Source organism: Manis pentadactyla, chromosome 6 (assembly GCF_030020395.1).
Source record: "Manis pentadactyla isolate mManPen7 chromosome 6, mManPen7.hap1, whole genome shotgun sequence".
Classification (NCBI taxonomy): Eukaryota; Metazoa; Chordata; class Mammalia; order Pholidota; family Manidae; genus Manis; species Manis pentadactyla.
Window position 1 is genome coordinate 117,280,457 of NC_080024.1, and position 15,089 is coordinate 117,295,545.

General features: G+C 40.4%; 1 pseudogene; it reads right to left on the reverse strand.

Moving 5' to 3' along the window:
* Positions 1-14,792, reverse strand: part of LOC118922703 (wings apart-like protein homolog) — a 61,741-nt pseudogene extending 46,949 nt beyond the window's left edge.
* Between the last annotated feature and the right edge of the window lie 297 nt (positions 14,793-15,089).

Sequence of the window (15,089 nt, forward strand, 5' to 3'; positions counted from 1 at the left end):
CTCCCTTCTGCTGTAGGTGCGTGAGCGTGTCAAAGACACTTAACCTCCAGGTGGATCTCCTCCGTGGTTGGGCCTTAACCCTGGTACTGAACCCTCTGTCTGTAGCTGTCAGAGCATGCCATCAGATACAGAAAAATTTCTATTGTCTAACTGTTAATTGACAAGGTTCTATTTCATTTGTCTTATTCAATCCTCATAAAAATTATATGAGGCAAAAATTTACTCATTATTGTTTTTTTAAATTATGAGAAAACTGAGACTCAGAGAATCCCCTAAGCTAGAGAGCAGCAAAGAGCTAAGTGGGACATTAAACCAAAGTCTATGTGTACAGATAAGTAAAGAGTAGGGCACTTCTTTTTCATACATTCTTCCAGGTACATAAACTTTGGTTGTGTGAATAAAGATTTGCTTTAAAAAACCTGAAAAAAGTTCTCCCACATGTGGAAAGTACTGCCTGGTGCCTGGCTGGCTTAGCCTCATCCTCTAATATGCTAGCAGCTTATTTGCTGTAAATGTGGCATCTCCTTTCTCCAGTGGTCCTGTGCAGACTCCATTTATGTTATATTTTTCTTATTATAACATTCCTCTGAGTAGTAGATTTTGCTATACTCATTTTGTTTGCTGATGTATTGTTTGATAAAAGCATGACATAAAATGATATTAAGCATTTTAAAAGTATTTATTATGTTCCAGGCATGTGATAGGAGAATACCTCATTTAATTCTCATAATAATCACTTAAGGTAATTCTATTATTTTACTATTACCTTCATTTTACAAATGAAGAAACTGAGGCTTAGAGAAGATAGGTACACATGGCAAGTAAGTGGTGAAGCTAAGATTCAAACCCAGTTTCTATATAAAGCCTTATGTTATGTTGCTGTTGTTTATTTCCAACAATAATTTTCTTACACCTCCACCAGTAGGGTGCAAATTCTAAATATAATTTCGAAGTTTGGTGAATAAGTTACACCCTTCATGCATCTTCTCTTGCCCAATCCCCCTTGTGACCAATAGGACACATTTTCTATGATCATGTAATAGAGGGGTGTTAATAAGTTGCTAGCACTGCTGTAAAAAATTACCACAATCTGGGTGGCTTAAAATGACAGAAGTGTATTTTCTGACAGTTTGATAGGCCAGGAGTCCAAAATGAGTTGTCATCACAGTTGATTTCTTCTGTAAGTTCTGAGGGAGACTCCATTCCATGCCTCCTAGCTCCTGGTGATTGTTGGCAATCCTTGGCATTCCTCGGACACATCACTCCAGTCTTTGCCTCCATCTTCACATTTCCTTCTGTGTGTTTGTCTCCAAACTCCATTTCCTTTCTCTTATAATGATTTTAGTCATTGGATTTAGGAACCATCTTAAATCCAGGATGATCTCATCTAGAGACCCTTAATTACATCCTTAAAGACACTTATTTCATATAAGGTCACATTCTGAGTTTCTGGGTAGACCAAGAACTTTGGGGGAACACTATCATCCACCACAATAGACCTGTATGGGACAGAATGCCTTAACTAGCCTTCACTACTATTTTCCTTTCTGTCTCATACTATTTCTTCCCTGAAGAAGAGGAGGCCAGTTCAATTGGTTAGTGTTCAGTAGGATTGATTTGGCTATGTTTGCAGGTGGGCAGGGCAACTGGGTATTAACAGAACAAGCACTACACTTGGTCTTTTTCTCTTTCACGCTAGAAGGCAGAATTGCTAGGCAGAGTCAGCGTCCTGCCTGGGGGGGCCAGCTAGCTTGTTTTTGTTCCCCTATTTCCATTCCTAGCAGAGAGTTTTGGTTATTGCTTTGATTTCCTGCAGGCTAGAATGTGAAAGATCCACAAATTCTGATTTGAATTGAGGGCAAACAGTCCTACTTAGATACCAAAGTATGTATGGCAACCACTACCAGAGACTTTTGCTGTGTCTCCACTAATAATCCAGCAGTACTTTGACTTCTTTTACCGTGCCGCTCATCTCTGTCCTCCCTTGAGACCTCCACAGGCAGAAGTGGTGAGTGGCAGAGCAGGGTTTGGGCATTCTTAGCATCCTTGCCAAAGTGCCAACAAATAGCCTATCAAGTTTCCACTTGTTATACCTCAGAACCACTTCCCCTTCACTGGTGTGTGGGGGAAATGCTGCCCTTCACTGGGCATCCTTCTTCAGAGGAAGTATCTGAGATAGACAGATGTGCTTGTGTGCCACAGAGCAGGTGTAGCTTTGGACATCTATCCAAATAAGTGGTTTTGTTAGCACTATTCAGAGAGAGCCTAGCTACAAACTTGCCTAAAAAGTATTATTCAGAGTACATTCATTCAGCTTAAAACAACATGTGGGTCTAGTTAGGTCTCTGTTGTCAAATTGAAGTTTTTCTCAGATAAATAGTAGTAGTGGCTATTAGAGAAAGCATTAAAACACATTTTTTATAAAGGAAAAAGAACTAACAATTCTTATATTACTACATATTATAAATGTATTTAAAAATTAATGGAAGAGCACAAATATGATGTTTTGAAGACAAGGCATGCAATAGGAAAAAGGAGTAGAGATTAGAGATAGAAGAATGGAAATGTGAGACTGTAAATGGAAGAAACGGCCGAAGGCAGATTTTTTAGTGAATTTCAGTAACTATTTTGTAAGAAAAGTGGGAATATAATAAGGGGAAATATACACCTATTTGGTAAGTGTCTCCCTCTGTTAGTAATAAAAGCTGTAGTTTCTTTGCCTCTGAATCTCCTTTAAAACTGAATATTGAACCAATAGTTTTTCTTCATAGATAGTAACTTTTCTGAATTTATGGGTCCACAAAATACCTTGAGTTGTCTTTTGACCATTATTTCTATGTTTTTAGTGTAGCAGAGTGTTGAAAGTCTGTGTAAATAAAAGAAAGCAGAAGAGCAGGGCTGGCTCTAGGAAAGAAAAAATATTGGAAACTCAAACTTCATAGAACTGTCTATAAATTCAAGTCTGTATTTCAGGATTTATTTTGTAATATTACTAAGTTCTAGTGGCGCTTGATGTAAGTTCAGCCCAGGGTTCCCTCATGCTTATTTTATATTCATAGTAAGGAGGTGAAAAAAGTAATAATGTTGATGAGTTACAAGGTCTATTAAATGAGTCAGTAATAATTATGAAAGAAGTGAATAAAATAGAAAGGAAGGAAAATGTTCTCCAAATATGAAGCACCTTTATTTTATTGCATCCAGACGCTCAGTGTTGAAAATAGGAGAGATGATCTGTGAGCCAGAATATTTCTTTGATTTTTTTTTTATCCTCCATACAGGCATATCTTAGAAGATATAATATTAGAGGATTCCCACTGGTGAAATAAATATCAAATCTTTCAGTTACAATATCTCCCACAAAAGCTATTATTCTCCTTTATTCTTTTGTATTTGTCATTCTTCCTTTCTCATTAGAGTGGATTTCCAGAAGCTCTCTCTGCAATTTGTAAAAATGATAAATTAATTTATAATTCCCATCAGGTGCATACTGGTTGGGATGCAGGAACTTAGGACACCTTTCTGACTCTTGATTCTTTATGAAACAGAGAAAGCTGATCTCAGCCTAAAACTCAAGTGAATCTCAGATAATTTGTTTCTGTAAAGATACTGTTGGAGAGTGTAATAGTATTCCTGGTACTAGTGCCCAAGGTACCACCTAGAACTTCAGCAGCCAGTTTGGAATATGAGGAGGATTTTAGGGGGACAATAGCCATCTTTCTCCAGCATCCTTCTTCATCTTTATTGTATCAGTGGAAATGAAGATAATGTTACCTTAGATATTGTCCACCCTGGCTTGTACTCTTTCACTGATCAAAAATTCTTTATGCCCTGTAGCTTCTATGCTCAGCATTTGTCTTGAGGTATCTTTACCACTTGGAAGAATTATGATACTCGGTAAATTTGATATGAGGCACGAATTCTATTTAAGGGTTGTAATTAGGAAGGAAGAAGAAAAGCTATAGAAGTAGCAGGCAGAAGAAAACATGGGAAGATTGATTATTTCTTTTGACATATCTTCTTGTAGAGTAACTTCAGCATGTATAGGTTTTAAGCTACTACTTAAATTGCACACACACATTAACATAATAGGAGTATAGTTACATAACCAAAGCATACCTGTAATTACCAGCCATCTCCAGTGAAACCAAGAAAACCAGTTAGGCACCTTAGGCATTTGTGAAAACTTATCTATGATATGGTGGATATTGTCCAACTGAACTTGAACAGTCTGAGAGAAATCAGACAAATTAAAACAACCCATTCCTGGGGAATGTTCACATCCCTTATGTTCTTTTAACAGTAAATAGTCTATAGTTGTAAGATTTTGGAGCGCTACAATTTGCACTTCTCCTAATTCTTGATTGAGTTCCAACAGTATAGATCCAGTCAAATTTGTTGTTTTACTGTATGCACAGGCCAGCTTAGATATCTCCTTCTTCATTCCCATGACAAGTGCAGGAACTGGTGGGATGAGTGCACCTACAGCTGTAGCAGTGCGTGGATCTTTGTTGGGGTTTTTTGATGATCATCTTCTGGCATGAGTCTTCCAGAGAGTGCTGATGTTGGAAGTTCTTTTTTATCATCGTATCTTAGTTCATTTTCAGGGTAGCCAAATTAGGCTTTGATCCTCTGTATAAACACAAACAGACCCTATGCCTACACTTTTATATGCCCTCTATACCCTTGTGTAGAACTCATTGGAGGTTACCACACAGGAACTGCCCTTTTTTTTTTGTATCACTAATCTACACTTACATGATGAATATTATGTTTACTAGGCTTTCCCCTATACCAGGTCCCCCCTATAAACCCCTTTACAGTCACTGTCCATCAGCATAGCAAAATGTTGTAGAATCACTACATGCCTTCTCTCTGTTGTACAGCCCTCCCTTTTCTCCTACCCCCCATGCATGCTAATCTTAATGCCCCCTTACTTCTCCCCCCCTTATCCCTCCCTACCCACCCATCATCCCCAGTCCCTCCCCCTTTGGTACCTGTTAGTCCATTCTTGAGTTCTGTGATTCTGCTGCTGTTTTGTTCCTTCAGTTTTTCCTTTGTTCTTATATTCCACAGATAAGTGAAATCATTTGGTATTTCTCTTTCTCTGCTTGGCTTGTTTCACTGAGCATAATACCCTCCAGCTCCATCCATGTTGCTGCAAATGGTTGGATTTGCCCTTTTCTTATGGCTGAGTAGTATTCCATTGTGTATATGTACCACATCTTCTTTATCCATTCATCTATCGATGGACATTTAGGTTGCTTCCAATTCTTGGCTATTTTAAATAGTGCTGCAATTAACATAGGGGTGCACTGATCTTTCTCATACTTGATTGCTGCATTCTTAGGGTAAATTCCTAGGAGTGCAATTCCTGGGTCAAATGGTAGGTTCTGTTTTGAGCATTTTGCTGTACCTCCATACTGCTTTCCACAATGGTTGAACTAACTTACATTCCCACCAGCAGTGTAGGAGGGTTCCCCTTTCTCCACAGCCTCGCCAACATTTGTTGTTGTTTGTCTTTTGGATGGCAGCCATCCTTACTGATATGAGGTGATACCTCATTGTAGTTTTAATTTGCATTTCTCTGATAATTAGCGATGTGGAGCATCTTTTCATGTGTCTGTTGGCCATCTGTATTTCTTTTTTGGAGAACTGTCTGTTCAGTTCCTCTGCCCATTTTTTAATTGGGTTATTTGTTTTTTGTTTGTTGAGGTGTGTGAGCTCTTTTTATATTCTGGATGTCAAGCCTTTATCAGATGTGTCATTTTCAAATATATTCTCCCATGCTGTAGGGTTCTTTTTTGTTCTATTGATGGTGTCTTTTGCTGTACAGAAGCTTTCCAGCTTAATATAGTCCCACTTATTCATCTTTGCTGTTGTTTTCCTTGCCCAGGGAGATATGTTCAAGAAAAGGTCACTCATGTTTATGTCTAAGAGGTTTTTGCCTATGTTTTCTTCCAAGAGTTTAATGGTTTCATGACTTACATTCAGGTCTTTGATCCATTTTGAGTTTACTTTTGTATATGGGGTTAGTCAATGGTCCAGTTTCATTCTCCTACATGTAGCTGTCCAGTTTTGGCAGGACCATCTGTTGAAGAGACTGTCATTTTGCCATTGTATGTCCATGGCTCCTTTATCAAATATTAATTGACCATATATGTCTGGGTTAAGGTCTGGAGTCTCTAGTCTGTTCCATTGGTCTGTGGCTCTGCTCTTGTGCCAGTGCCAAATTGTCTTGATTACTATGGCTTTATAGTAGAGCTTGAAGTTGGGGAGTGAGATACCCCCTACTTTATTCTTCTTTCTCAGGATTGCTTTGGCTATTCGGGGTCTTTGGTGTTTCCATATGAATTTTTGAATTATTTGTTCCAGTTCATTGAAGAATGTTGCTGGTAGTGTCATAGGGATTGCATCAAATCTGTATATTGCTTTGGGCAGGATGGCCATTTTGACGATATTAATTCTTCCTAGCCACGAGCATGGGATGAGTTTCCATATGTTAGTGTCCCCTTTAATTTCTCTTAAGAGTGACTTGTAGTTTTCAGAGTATAAGTCTTTCACTTCTTTGGTTAGGCTTATTCCTAGGTATTTTATTTTTTTTGATGCAATTGTGAATGGAGTTGTTTTCCTGATTTCTCTTTCTGTTGGTTCATTGTTAGTATATAGGAAAGCCACAGATTTCTGTGTGTTGATTTTGTATCCTGCAACTTTGCTGTATTCCGATATCAGTTCTAGTAGTTTTGGGGTGGAGTCTTTAGGGTTTTTTTATGTACAGTATCATGTCATCTGCAAATAGTGACAGTTTAACTTCTTCTTTACCAATCTGGATTCCTTGTATTTCTTTGTTTTGTCTGATTGCCGTGGCTAGGACCTCCAGTCCTATGTTAAATAACAGTGGAGAGAGTGGGCATCTCTGTCTAGTTACCGATCTCAGAGGAAATGCTTTCAGCTTCTCGCTATTCAATATAATGTTGGCTGTGGGTTTATCATAGATGGCCTTTATTATGTTGAGGTACTTGCCTCTATTCCCATTTTGCTGGGAGTTTTTATCATGAACGGATGTTGAACTTTGTGAAATGCTTTTTCAGCATCTATGGAGATGATCATGTGGTTTTTGTCTTTCTTTTTGTTGATGTGGTGCATGATGTTAATGGACTTTCGAATGTTGTACCATCCTTGCATCCCTGGGACGAATCCCACTTGGTCATGGTGTATGATCCTTTTGATGTGTTTTTGAATTTCGTTTGCTAATATTTTGTTGAGTATTTTTGCATCTACGTTCATTAGGGATATTGGTCTGCAGTTATCTTTTTTGGTTGGGTCTTTGCCTGGTTTTGGTATTAGGGTGATGTTGGCTTCATAGAATGAGTTTGGGAGTATCCCTTACTCCTCTATTTTTTGGAAAACTTTAAGGAGAATGGGTATTATGTCTTCCCTGTATGTCTGATAAAATTCCGAGGTAAATCCATCTGGCCTGGGGGTTTTGTTCTTTGGTAGTTTTTTGATTACCGCTTCAATTTCATTGCTTGTAATTGGTCTGTTTAGATTTTCTGTTTCTTTCTGGGTCAGTCTTGGAAGGTTGTATTTTTCTAGGAAGTTGTCCATTTCTCCTAGGTTTCCCAGCTTGTAAGCATATAGGTTTTCATAGTATTCTCTAATAATTCTTTGTATTTCTGTGGGGTCTGTCGTGATTGTTCCTTTCTCGTTTCTGATACTGTTGATTTGTGTTGACTCTCTTTTCTTCTTAATAAGTCTGGCTAGAGGCTTATCTATTTTGTTTATTTTCTCGAAGAACCAGCTCTTGGTTTCATTGATTTTTGCTATTGTTTTATTCTTCTCAATTTTATTTATTTCTTCTCTGATCTTTATTATGTCCCTCCTTCTGCTGACGTTAGGCCTCATTTGTTCTTCTTTTTCCAATTTCGATAGTTGTGACATTAGACCGTTCATTTGGGATTACTCTTCCTTTTTTAAATATGCTTGGATTGCTATATACTTTCCTCTTAAGACTGCTTTTTCTGTGTCCCACAGAAGTTGCGGCTTAGTGTTGTTGTTGTCATTTGTTTCCATATATTGCTGGATCTCCATTTTGATTTGGTCATTGATCCATTGATTATTTAGGGGCGTGTTGTTAAGCCTCCATGGATTTGTGAGCCTCTTTGCTTTCTTTGTACACTTTATTTCTAGTTTTATGCCTTTGTGGTCTGAAAAGTTGGTTGGTAGGATTTCAATCTTTTGGAATTTTCTGAGGCTCTTTTTGTGGCCTAGTATGTGGTCTATTCTGGAGAATGTTCCATGTGCACTTGAGAAGAATGTGTATCCTGTTGCTTTTGGATGTAGAGTTCTATAGATGTCTATTAGGTCCATCTGCTCTACTGTGTTGTTCAGTGCTTCCGTGTCCTTACTTATTTTCTGCCCACTGGATCTGTCCTTTGGGGTGAGTGGTGTGTTGAAGTCTCCTAGAATGAATGCATTGCAGTCTATTTCCCCCTTTAGTTCTGTTAGTATTTGTTTCACATATGCTGGTGCTCCTGTGTTGGGTGCATATATATTTAGAATGGTTATATCCTCTTGTTGGACTGAGCCCTTTATCATTATGTAGTGTCCTTCTTTATCTCTTGTTACTTTCTTTATTTTGAAGTCTATTTTGTCTTATATTAGTACTGCAACCCCTGCTTTCTTCTCGCTGTTGTTTGCTTGAAATATGTTTTTCCATCCCTTGACTTTTAGTCTGTACATGTCTTTGGGTTTTAGGTGAGTTTTTTGTAAGCAGCATATAGATGGGTCTTGCTTTTTTATCCATTCTATTACTCTATGTCTTTTGATTGGTGCATTCAGCCCATTAACATTTAGGGTGACTATTGAAAGATATGTACTTATTGCCATTGCAGGCTTTAAATTCGTGGTTACCAAAGGTTCAAGGTTAGCCTCTTTAGTATCTTACTGCCTAACTTAGCTCGCTTATTGAGCTGTTATATACACTGTCTGGAGATTGTTTTCTTCTCTCCCTTCTTATTCCTCCTCCTCGATTCTTCATATGTTGGGTGTTTTGTTCTGTGCTCTTTCTAGGAGTGCTCCCATCTAGAGCAGTCCCTGTAAGATGTCCTGTAGAGGTGGTTTGTGGGAAGCAAATTCCCTCAGGTTTTGTTTGTCTGGGAATTGTTTAATCCCACCGTCATATTTGAATGATAGTCGTGCTGGATACAGTATCCTTGGTTCAAGGGCCTTCTCTTTCTTTGTATTAAATATATCATGCCACTCTCTTCTGGCCTGTAGGGTTTCTGTCTAGAAGTCTGATGTTAGCCTGATGGGTTTTCCTTTATAGGTGACCTTTTTCTCTCTAGCTGCCTTTAAAACTCTTTCCTTGTCCTTGATCTTTGCCATTTTAATTATTATGTGTCTTGGTGTTGTCCTCCTTGGATCCTTTGTGTTGGGGGTTCTGTGTATTTCCGTGGTCTGTTCGATTATTTCCTCCCCCAGTTTGGGGAAGTTTTCAGCAATTATTTCTTCTAAGATACTTTCCATCTCTTTTCCTCTCTCTTCTTCTTCTGGAACCCCTATAATATGGATATTGTTCCTTTTGGATTGGTCACACAGTTCTCTTAATATTGTTTCATTCCTGGAGATCCTTTTGTCTCTCTCTATGTCAGCTTCTATGCATTCCTGTTCTCCATTTTCAATTCCATCAATGGTCTCTTGCATCCTATCCATTCTACTTATAAACCCTTCCAGAGTTTGTTTTATTTGTGCAATCTCCTTTCTGCTATCTGTGATCTCCCTCCGGACTTTATCCCATTTCTCTTGCGTATTTCTCTGCATCTCTGTCAGCATGTTTATGATTCTTATTTTTAATTCTTTGTCAGGAAGACTGGTTAGGTCTGTGTCCTTCTCTGGTGTTGTCTCTGTGATCTTTGTCTGTCTGTAGCTTTGCCTTTTCATGGTGATAGGAATAGTTTGCAGAGCTGGGACGAGTGATGGCCTGAAGAACTTCCCTTCTTGTTGGTTTGTGGCCCTCCTCTCCTGGGAGAACAGTGACCTCTAGTGGCTTGTGCTGGGCAGCTGTGTGCAGACAGGGTTTCTGCTTCTTGCCCTGCTGCTATGGAGTTTGTCTCTGCTGTTGCTGTGGGCATGGCCTGGTTCGGGCTTCTGCTCCAAATTGGTGGATTCTCGTTGGAGGGGGAGTGGCCTGGAGGCTATTTATCTCCATAAGGGGCCTCCCTGTTCCCTGCAGCCCAGGGGTTAGGGTGCCCAGAGATCTCCGGATTCCTACCTCTGGATTAAGTGTTCCCCTGTGCCCCTTTAAGACTTCCAAAAAGCACCTGCCAAAACAAAACAATGACCACACACACACAAAAAATGTTGGCCGCTCGTTTTTCTTTATTCTCCAACTCCAGCCTCAGGCATCTGCTCACCGGTCTTGCTGCCCTGTTTCCCTAGTATTGGGGTCCCTATCCCTTTTAGACTTCCAAAAAGCGCTCGCCAAAACAAAACAGAAAAAAAAAATGGTCACTTGCTTTTCTGGTGTCCTCCGGCACCAGGCCACCAGTGCCCGCTCACTGTTCTTGCTGCCCTGTTTCCCTAGTATTGGGGTCCCTATCCCTTTAAGTCTTCCAAAACGCAAAAAAAAAAAAAAATTGATTGCTTGTTTTTCTTATGTCCTCCGGCACCCGGCCTCTGGTGCCCACTCACTGTTCTTGCTGCCCTATTTCCCTAGTATCCAGGGCCCTGTGCATGCACTGTGTCAGCACTCTGGCCCGGATGGCTGGGGCTGGGTGTTCGGCAGTCCTGGGCTCCGTCTCCCTCCCGCTCTGCCTATTGTTCTCCCGCCGGGAGCTGGGGGGATGGGCGGTCGGCTCCCTCCGGGCCGGGGCTTGTATCTTACCCCTTTTGTGAGGTGCTGGGTTCTCTCAGGTGCAGATGTGGTCTGGATATTGTCTTGTGTCCTCTGGTCTTTATTCTAGGAAGGGTTGTATTTGTTATATTTTCATAGATACATGTGGTTTTGGGAGGAGATTTCTGCTGCTCTACTCATGCTGCCATCTTCCGCCCATCCTCTTTAGGGTTTTTTATGTACAATATCATGTCATCTGCAAATAGTGACAGTTTGACTTCTTCTTTACCAATCTGGATTCCTTGTATTTCTTTGTTTTGTCTGATTGCTGTGGCTAGGACCTCCAGTACCACACTGAATAACAGTGGGGAGAGTGGGCATCCCTGTCTTGTTCCTGATCTCAGAGAAAAAGGTTTCAGCCTCTCACTGTTCAGTATGATGTTAGCTGTGGGCTTATCATATATGGCCTTTATTATGTTGAGGTACTTGCCCTCTATTCCCATTTTGCTGAGAGTTTTTATCATGAATGGATGTTCAACTTTGTCAAATGCTTTTTCAGCATCTATGGAGATGATCATGTGGTTTTTGTCCTTCTTTTTGTTGATGTGCTGGATGATGTTGATGGATTTTCGAATGTTGTACCATCCTTGCATCCCTGGGATGAATCCCACTTGGTCATGGTGTGTGATCCTTTTGATGTATTTTTGAATTCAGTTTGCTAATATTTTGTTGAGTATTTTTGCATCTATGTTGATCAGGGATATTGGTCTGTAGTTTTCTTTTTTGGTGGGGTCTTTGCCTGGTTTTGGTATTAGGGTGATGTTGGCTTCATAGAATGAGTTTGGGAGTATTCCCTCCTCTTCTATTTTTTGGAAAACTTTAAGGAGAATGGGTGTTATGTCTTCTCTGTATGTCTGATAAAATTCCGAGGTAAATCCATCTGGCCCTGGGGTTTTGTTCTTGGGTAGTTTTTTATTACCAGTTCAATTTCATTGCTGGTAATTAGTCTGTTTAGATTTTCTGTTTCTTTCTGGGTCAGTCTTGGAAGGTTGTATTTTTCTAGGAAGTTGTCCATTTCTCCTAGGTTTTCCAGCTTGGTAGCATATAGGTTTTCATAGTATTCTCTAATAATTCTTTGTATTTCTGTGGGGTCCGTCATGATTTTTCCTTTATCGTTTCTGATTCTGTTGATGTGTGTTGACTCTCTTTTCCCCTTAATAAGTCTGGCTAGAGGCTTATCTATTTTGTTTATTTTCTCGAAGATCCAACTCTTGGTTTCATTGATTTTTTCTATTGTTTTATTCTTCTCAATTTTATTTATTTCTTCTCTGATCTTTATTATGTCCCTCAGTCTGCTGTCCTTATGCCTCATTTGTTCTTCTTTTTCCAATTTTGATAACTGTGACATTAGACTATTCATTTGGGATTGTTCTTCCTGCTTTAAATATGCCTGGATTGCTATATACTTTCCTCTTATGAGTGCTTTTGCTGCGTCCCACAAAAGTTGGGGCTTTTTGTTATTGTTGTCATTTGTTTACATATATTGCTGGATCTCCATTTTAATTTGGTCATTGATCCATTGATTATTTAGGAGCATGTTGTTAAATCTCCATGTGTTTGTGATCCTTTTTGCTTTCTTTGTACAATTTATTTCTAGTTTTATACCTTTGTGGTCTGAAAAGTTGTTTGGTAGGATTTCAATATTTTGGAATTTACTGAGGCTCTTTTTGTGGCCTAGTATGTGGTCTATTCTGGAGAATGTTCCATGTGCACTTGAGAAGAATGTGTATCCTGTTGCTTTTGGGTGTAGAGTTCTATAGATGTCTATTAGGTCCATCTGTTCTAGTGTGTTGTTCAGTGCCTCTGTGTCCTTACTTATTTTCTGTCTGGTGAATCTGTCCCTTGGCATGATTGGTGTGTTAAAGTCTCCCAAAATGAATGCATTGCATTCTTTTTCCTCCTTTATTTCAGTTAGTATTTGTTTCACATATATTGGTGCTCCTCTATTGGGTGCATATATGTTTATAATGGTTATATCCTCTTGTTGGACTTAGCCCTTTATCATTATGTAATGTCCTTCTTTATCTCTTGTTACTTTCTTTATTTTGATGTCTATTTTGTCTGATACTAGTATTGCAACACCTGCTTTTTTCTCTCTGTTGTTTGCATGAAATATCTTTTTCCATCCCTTGACTTTTAATCTGTGCATGTCTTTGGGTTTGAGGTGAGTTTCTTGTAAGCAGCATATAGATGGGTCTTGCTTTTTTATCCATTCTATTACTCTGTGTCTTTTCATTGGTGAATTCAATCCATTTACATTTAGGGTGATTATTGTAAGATATGTACTTATTTCCATTGCAGGCTTTGGATTTGTGGTTACCAAAGGTTCTAGGTTAGCTTTTTTAGTACCTTACTGTCTGGCCTCACTCGCTTATTGAGCTGTTAGAAACACAGTCTAATGATTATTTCTTTCCCTTCTTTTTCCTCCTCCTCCATTCTTCATATGTTGTGTGTTTTGTTCTGTGCTCTTTTTAGGAGTGCTCCCATCTAGAGCAGTCCCTCTGAGATACCCTGTAGAGGTTATTTGTGGGAGGCAAATTGCCTCAACTTTTGCTTGTCTGGGAATTGTTTAATCCCTCCTTCGTATTTAAATGATGATCGTGCTGGATACAGTATCCTTGGTTCAAGGTCCTTCTGTTTCATTGCATTAAATATATCATGCCATTCTCTTCTGGCCTGTAAGGTTTCTGTTGAGAAGTCTGATGATAGCCTGATGAGTTTTCCTTTGTAGGTGACCTTTTTACTCTCTCTGGCTGCCTTTAATACTCTGTCCTTGTCCTTGATCTTTGCCATTTTAATTATTATGTGTCTTGCTCTTGTCCTCTTTGGATCCCGTCTCTCGTGAGTTCTGTGTTCCTCTATAGTCTGAATAACTATTTCCTCCCCCAGTTGGGGGAAGTTCTCAGCAATTATTTATTCAAAGACACTTTCTATCTCTTTTTCTCTCTCTTCTTCCTCTGGTACCCCTCTAATGCAGATATTGTTCCTTTTGGATTGGTCACACAGTTCTCTTAATATTGTTTAATTCCTGGAGATCCTTTTATCTCTCTCTGCATCAGCTTCTATGTGTTCCTGTTCTCTGGTTTCTATTCCATCAATGGCCTCTTGCATCTTATCCATTCTGCTGATAAATCCTTCCAGATTCTGTTTCACTTCTGTAATCTCTGTCCGGATGTCTGTTATCTCCCTCCGGATGTCTGTAATCTCCCTCCGGACTTCATCCTTTAGCTCTTCCATATTTCTCTGCAGCTCTGTCAGCGTGTTTATCATTTTTATTTTGAATTCTTTTTCAGGGAGACTGGTTAGGTCTGCCTCTTCAGATCCTTTCTCAGGTGTTGTTTGAAGTATCTTGGTCTGGACCAAAGTTTTTTGCCTTTTCATGGTGATAACAATGGCTGTAGGCAGGTTGTGGGTGTGTCAGCTGGGAGAAGAAAGTCCTTTCCTGCTTGCTGGATGCCTTGCCCTTCTCTGCTGCCTGTGATGGTTACCAGCACTCCTGGAGGAGCCCCCGGTTTAGTCCCCTAAGCTGCTGTGGGTGAGGTATCCGTCAGAGCAGCATGGAGCCCTATGGGGAGTGGCAGGCACACCAGGTGTTCTCCTCCATGCTAGCGGCGACCCTGCCGGGCAGCTCTGTGCCAACAGCAGCCTTTTGGTCTGGCCCGGGATGCTATGCCTTCGGCTGGGATTCCAGTTGGCTGCTGGAAGCGTGCCTGCTCCCTCTGGCTCTGCTGCAGGTGCGCACAGGCCTCTACCAGGCTCCTCTGGCTCCCCTGCCACTGGTGCATGCGAGCCGCACCCGGCCTGTTCGGTCACACCGCTGCAGTCTCGCACAAGTCTCTCCTGGTCTCCTCTGGTGCCTTTGGTGCGCAGATCTGCTCTCAGTCCCTCCCGGCAGCGCCATCCCCGGCACGCGCTGTCACTCTCCCACTACTGGGCCAGTGTGTCGGGTCCACGCCAGTTGGAGGAATGACTGGCAGGCTGCTTAGTGCCGTTAGGGGCTTCAGAGCTGCACTGCCTCCCCGGGGTTTACAGCGCCTAAGTTTCCCCGTGATTCCCACCTGCTGGCTATGTGTGCCGCGACAACTTCGTCGAGCTATGGGGTCCCTGTCTCTTTAAGACTTGCAGAAAGCACTCGCTTTTCTTTTATCTCAGGGACGTCGGTTGCAGGAACCTGCCCACAGGTTTTGCTTTTCTGTTT